At 42.8% G+C, this 6,935-nt stretch overlaps 1 long non-coding RNA gene across 1 annotated transcript; it reads right to left on the bottom strand.

Moving 5' to 3' along the window:
• Positions 1–3,069: 3,069 nt before the first annotated feature.
• LOC308476794 lies at positions 3,070–6,670 on the bottom strand. The gene is made up of 3 exons (XR_013986102.1): positions 6,598–6,670; positions 5,646–5,695; positions 3,070–3,533 (listed from the first exon to the last, which is right to left on the bottom strand). It is a non-coding gene; the product is annotated as an uncharacterized lncRNA (long non-coding RNA).
• Positions 6,671–6,935: the final 265 nt, after the last annotated feature.

Here is a 6,935-nt window from a genome sequence, read left to right as displayed (position 1 = left end):
TTTCAAAACTCTGCTGAGTAATTATTTCTTCTAATGCCCTTGTGAGTTAATAAGTTTAACTATTTTACATAAATACAGCTGAAAGGGGAGGTTTGTTGCTTTGAATTCTTTGGATGGAAATTAACCAATCTGAATCTTTATCTTTATTGCTCAAAGCCATCGTCCCCCACAATTCATATATGTATAGGAATACGAAATACATATAAAAATACAGATCAGTTTAACGTATCACATCAAACAATCACACATAAGAAAAGGGGGGAACCAGACTTCCCCTCTGGAACAAAAGGGACACACTGAAAAAAAAGACAGAGATGCGTCTATAGAAGCCTCTGACAGTGGAAGTAGAACATAGCCATTGTGGCTAATAGCCAGTGATACCTTTATTCTTCACAAATTTGTCTAATTCTCTTTTAAAGCCATCCAAGTTGGCGGCCATCCCTGGCTCACTATGTGCAAATAAAGTACTTTTCTTTGTCTGTTTGGAATCTTCCAGGTTTCAGCTTCGTTGGATGGCCTTGAGAGCAGCAGGAAAACACTTCTGTAGCTACTTTCCCAACACCATGCAAAACTTGTATATATCTCTGTCATTTCCCCTCTTGCTTGAGAATTTCAAAAACAGAGGCTGAACCAGCTAGCAGACATATGATAGCGGGTGTTGCTCTCCTTGGTCACAACTGGTCAAAGTAAGTTCCAATTGCTCTTTAGTGAACATGTGGTCAAATAGCTCAGTGGGTTAGAGCGTGGTGCTGATAATGCCAAGGTTGCAGGTTCAATCCCCATATGGGGCAACTTCATATTCCTGCATTGAAGGGAGTTAGATGATCCTCAAGGTCCCTTCCAACTCTATGATTCTATGAATTCTATGTGTCAGGGCTGGGCCATGATCAGCAGTCTGATGTGAAGCAGAGCTGAGGGACAAGCTATGAATCCAATAGCAAATGTCAGGGACTGGCAGGGTCCTAAGGATGAGTGGAAGAGCTAGCAGGGGCAGAGGCTGACCTAGGAGAAGTGGGTAGCAGAGAGCCAGGAAGTCACCCAGACTTAGGAAGAAACTAGAAGGTGGGATCAAGGAGCAAGGCAGAAGAGAGATCCAGTTACATACTTTAAGTCTTTAGTGGAGGATCGTAATTGTTATTATAGTGACTGGGGATGGATTAAATTCATGAGGGTTTTGTTTAGTTTTGTTTGTTTTGTTTACAGACATTTTAGAGATGAAGTCCATTAATGTGGGGAAAAAAAACCTTGATGCTTTGTTTGGGTACATCTGGAGTTGTTCCAAAGTTTAACTGGCATGAATGGGTGTGGAATTAACTTTCTATGAAATTATGCTGTAGACCTAAGGCAGAATCCCTGATTGGCTTTCTGCAACAATGGGTTTTGGTGTTTACTAATTGTACTATAAATATGTCTCCACATCAAGTGCTTCCTTTATTATTAGTGTGGCCAATTTCTTTGCTAATTTATAGCTCCAGCAATTAAAATTAAGATTAAATAGAAATCTCTTTAATTTTAAACAGCTTAATTTCTTTTAACCTCAAGGAGCAGGCCCGAAATAGGCACTTGAAGTTTATATGTGGGAGATGGTGTTTCATTTTCTGCATTTGCATGTTCAAATAAGCCTCTATTTGCATGTGGAAATAATTAGGTTGTCTTTAATTAGCACATATTAATCACCATATGCTCTTAATACTCTTTTAAAACATGCTTTAAATGATTTGCATTAATTGCATTAAGTTGCTGCTCTTATAAATGACTGCTGAATTTCAGCTGCAAAACAATGTCCTTCCCTGTGGTTTCAAATGCTGGAGGGAATGTGCCACCCATATTTCAGACAGTGAGGCTAATTTCACAGCTGGTGGTAGATGTTCTGATTAACAGAAGCACAGAATTTAGAGAGGGGGAAAAACCTCTTTTTTGATGCCTCACAAAGGAAATAATTTCAGGATTAGTAGTACTAATGAGAAATATGTGCCCCCATAGACACGTTCCACAATTTGCTTTTGTACTGAACAATGTGTGTTCTACTTAGGCTCCCATTAAGAGTACATGGGGGCGACAGGTTTCCTATCTCCCCCCTAGCTGCTCCATTATCATTGGGCTTCCTTGCGTAACACGAAATGCATAAGTGGCTCTCATTGTCGGTCCATCCCTGAAGTCCATTCTCCACAATGTTTTCACTGTGTCGTGATGGGGAAGTAGTTCTATGAGCACCTTTACTTAATGTACTTTGTTTTTTGCAAGCTCAGAGCAGATTTCATGGTCTCCCATCCTGGACATGATCATTTCCATAGCAATCATGGCACAACATCAGGTTGCTAGACCATTTCTTTGGTCAACTTGGATATTTGATGTGAAACCTATGGAGATCAACAAGGATCACCTGGTTAATGTCCAGGTCATTCAGATTATGTGTTTATTGTCCTCAGTCATCTGAAGAAGGATCCACAAAGTGTTGCATCATGTGCTCCTGTCCCATTGTCTTCATTTGGACCCTCGTGAACCCCAACAGTACTGCCAAAATGTGTCATCTATGGGAGGGAAATGGTTTCATTTTTAGGACAAACCAAAGTCGTTTGGAAATTGGTGCACACTGTGCAGGGCTCCAGTTCGTAAATCTTCTGGAATGATTGACTACTGCTTTGGGCGAGCTGTTCTGACTGTCCAGAGCAGTTGTGAATTTCTCACCACCTTCCTGGGTAAATTGCTTCCTTGGGAAAAACCTGATTTTGAACAGTTATCAAGCATTTTCTCTAAGACTGGTTTTGTATTTGCTCCATTTCCCTTAAATCTTGAGCTGCTCAAATCTGAAGGGAAATGAGGATATATTGTGTGTTGTGGGGGACAGCTCCATCATGTAGCACAATAGTTATGAGAGAGAGAGCGCAAAAGAGAGTCCTTGACTGTTCCCTATGTTGCTGTTGCTCCAGACACAATCCTTATCTAAGGTATTAGCTGATTCTGGCTGAGTGGCTGCTGAGCAGAGCTGCGGAAGTGGCTGACCCTGCGTTCATTGTCGGGGTGCAGTGCATTTTCCTATCGTGTCACCGACTGTTGATCCAGGGCAGCCAGGGAGGAGTAAGGGACTACGAAACGGAAGCTTCTAATCTTTTCATCTTGCAAGACAGGCTTAAAGTTCACACTTGAAATCCTCAGTTGCTTAGCTTATCGGCAACAAAGTCTTTTCTATCTTGGTACTCTTCTGAATAATTTTTACACTGGTTGCTGGCAGAGCCACCTTCCCTATAAATATGAGGGATGTTTTTGCCAAAAAAAGGCAAACTGGTTGAAACCCTCCTGGATTTCCCACAAATGACACCAGCTGAGGAGGGGTGGAGAGATGGGAAGGGAAGGAAGGGGTGCTCAACTCAAGTTTGTGAGAGAGGGGCAAGATAAGGGCCAAAGCCAGTTTTAGATTTATACAAGTGCAAGTTGCTAAATCTCAGGAGTGTCAGGAAACCTCCTTTTTCGTTTCTGAAATCTGTCCCTCTTCTTTCAGTCTCAGGTGGGTGGGAGCCGGTTGTGTGATCACTCTGTGGTGAAGGAGGAAATGTACTTTGTGCTCGGACCAAAAAATGACAACAAAACCTCAATAGACACCTGAGAAATTCATATGTCCAACTCCCCAGCCCTTTCCACCTGCTTGTCATAAAAGGGATCTTGACTTTCACTTTTTCCCATTTCATCTCCTCTGACAACTCACAGAATTCACTCTTTCCATCAGACATTAAATAAGGTTCCCTTCGGAACCTGGCAGTATAGCTCTCTGTATTTATAGCAGCCTTTTGAGCTTCAGTCAGTTAACCTCTTAGTTCTTCTGTACCACAACACATCCACACACATACCCAATGTCATTGTTTCTTTTTTGTCCTGCCATTGCTATCAAATACATTGCCTGGGTAGATCAAAATGCTTTTGCTTTGGATGGTGAATGTGCCATCTCATCTGATTACACTTCCTTCGTAGGGAATAATAATAAAATAAACTAATAATAGTAATAATGAGCCCAAATTTCATTTTCTTTCTACAGTCTGGGAATATTGCCTGTATATTACTTCTGAACCAGAGCTGCATTAATGGTGCTTATTCTAGAAAATGCTATAAAAATAGGACCAGAATAAAACCATATTGCTGAATGTACTGAGAGTATCAAAACAGGATTATGGCCCTGTCACACTGTATACCCAGGCATGTTCCTATTTCTCTCTCCCCACAGGAATGTTCCTATTTGCATTTAGGAGACCTTGTTCCAATGCCACTGTATTGGTTTGCCTTGTTGGCCCTTTGTGAACCACCAAATTTAGCGATGGGTGAATTTGTCAATTTCTCATTTTCCCACTTTTAAATTCAGCTAATTCCACCCAGGAATGATGCAACATGGATGCCACAGTGCTTTTCATGGGGCATTCTGGGTCCTAAACATAAACAACAACAAAAACACTGCTGCATTGAACAGGTGGTGAAAATGGAACAGACAGGGAAAAGGTAGCACACTTTAGTCTCATCCCTTTCACCAATGGTGGAGCTTCATGTTCCGGCACCGGGGGCGGAGAGCAGGCAGGGGCGGACTGGTGTGTGTCCCAGGGCCGTGGCGCACGTCCTGGGGGTTTGGCATCACCTGCGGGGGTGTGGCGTCCAGCGAGGGTGGGGGGCAGCCACGATGGCACCCTGGGGATCGCGCTGCCGGGGGCGGTGTGCTCCCCCCGCACTCCTCTTCCTCCGCCAGTACCTTTCACCTTCCAAAGTACTCCCTATTTTCAGTTCTCATTGTAGAACGTTTGGCTCAGCACTTAATAGAGGAATCATCTCGACCTGTTAGCCTCTGACCCCTCTTCCATCCATCTTGCACATACACCTTAACTCCTACCCACTAATGACCCTCCAGATCCACTTATCCTTCTCTCCTACTCATTTACTTGCTCTGCTTGCTCTGGTGGAAGCAAACAGGAAGGAAGAAGGAAAGAAGGAATGGAGGTCTCCTCTTCACCACCTGTGCAATGGCAACAGAGCTAGGAAATGAGTCTCTGTAACATCTTTAAACCTAGATGAGTGCAGGAACAGACCCCCTAATGGACCAGCCTCCACTGCATATATTACAGAGCCCTGTAGACTTGGACATTACATTTTCAAACAAATCTTCCATTCCCTTCCAAGGTCTGTAATATATGCAGTAGAGGATAGCCCGTCAGGGCATATGGGGGTCTGTCCTCAGCTGGTTCCCACCTGCCTGCCTTCTTACTTACAACCAGTCCATGGAGTGTTCCTGCTTGTCTATTGCCTTCCTCCTGCTTAGATACAGCTTTGCCTCCCTGTTGAACAACAGGGAGGTGGATGGGGACAAAACTAGGATTAGTTGACTCTGGCTTTATTTACTGTTGGCCTCTCTGATTTTTACCCTGTAAGTTCCAGTGGGCACCAGCCGCCACTGATATTATGTCCACCTATAGTGTAGTTTCACAGAGTTTTGTCAATGCCAACAATGTCTCCCCAGACTCCTCGTGCTGGTGCAGCTGAAACCCATTAGCTCTACAGCCCGAGATTCCTGACTGCTGTTGGGAGGAGGTGAAGGCAAGATTTATCCTTTAATATGTGCTTTAAGTGTCATTTAAGTGATACACAGGACTCTGTGCAAGTATAAATTTCACCTTTAGTGCTCTTATGGGAAATTCAGTGCTCTTTTCTCTGTGCTTCACGCCTGTGAAGAAGACAATAGGAAAAAGTCATTTACTGTCTTTGGAGAACTATCACACCAGCTCCAGCTTTCATCAGAAAACAATTACAAGGCTTCAAAAATGATTAACATGCAAGACATTTTCTTTTGTGCCTTCCCTTGCAAGAGTGACAGAAAGTTCAATGCGAGATCTTCCCACAGTGTATTCCGCACAACTCAGTGGAAGCAGGAGCACTAAAGCAGGCTTCTATCTCCTACACTATGGATTCTCATTGATATTCTGTGCCAGTAAATAAATGAAGCTGCTGAAAGCTATTAATCTGAGATTATAATAGTGGTGATGGTATTGGGGAAACATCTTAAGTAAGAGCTGTTCGACAGTGGAATTTGCTGCCAAGGAGTGTGGTGGAGTCTCCTTCTTTGGAGGTCTTTAAGCAGAGGCTTGACAACCATATGTCAGGAGTGCTCTGATGGTGTTTCCTGCTTGGCAGGGGGTTGGACTCGATGGCCCTTGTGGTCTCTTCCAACTCTATGATTCTATGATTCTATGATTCTATTTGCCTGGGAAGATTCAAGAGGCCTTGAAGATTAAAATTCATTTGGATCCAGGACTTGTCAATGGTTACTTTAAGATGGGCTAAGGGATAAAAGTATTCAATCTGCATTTGAATGCGAACCTACTTAATTCGAAATTCCTGAACCAATAAACAAACTAAACTATAGATAGCCTTTGAAATTTGCACTTCTCCGAATTCTGTGATGGACTTCTCCAACAAGTATGTGTAGTAAAACACTTACATCAGGGGAAAGTGTTGACCAAAAAACAAATTTTTAAAAAGTTAGTGCTGGCAAAAATGCTGGCAAAAACGTGTATATTACTGCTTGAAACTATGTGTATATTATTTAGAGTTGAGTTTTTTTTTTACCTTCAGCTGATCATTTGTCATATGGGTGTTGTGCCAATATGGTTTGATTTCAAACCGCTTAGTTAAAAGTGAGTCATCTGAAGTCATTGTGATGTCAGGTGATTGATACTTCATTGGCTCCGCCCACCAGTCAAACTTGGCTCATGGGACATAGGACAGCCTGCTTGCCAGATCCAGTTTGCCACTCCTGATGAACAGGGTCTCCCCTGCTAAGCACCTGAAATGGGTGATACTGGGTGTGGTAATCCTTTAATCACTTTGGTCTGAAGCCATTTAGGACTTTGTATGCTAGCGCTGACACCTTGAATTAGGGGTGGCAGTTCACTGGCAACCAGTTC

Source organism: Podarcis pityusensis, assembly GCF_964106645.2.
Source record: "Podarcis pityusensis genome assembly, chromosome: 5".
Taxonomy (NCBI): domain Eukaryota; kingdom Metazoa; phylum Chordata; class Lepidosauria; order Squamata; family Lacertidae; genus Podarcis; species Podarcis pityusensis.
This window is presented reverse-complemented; position numbering and strand designations above follow the sequence as displayed.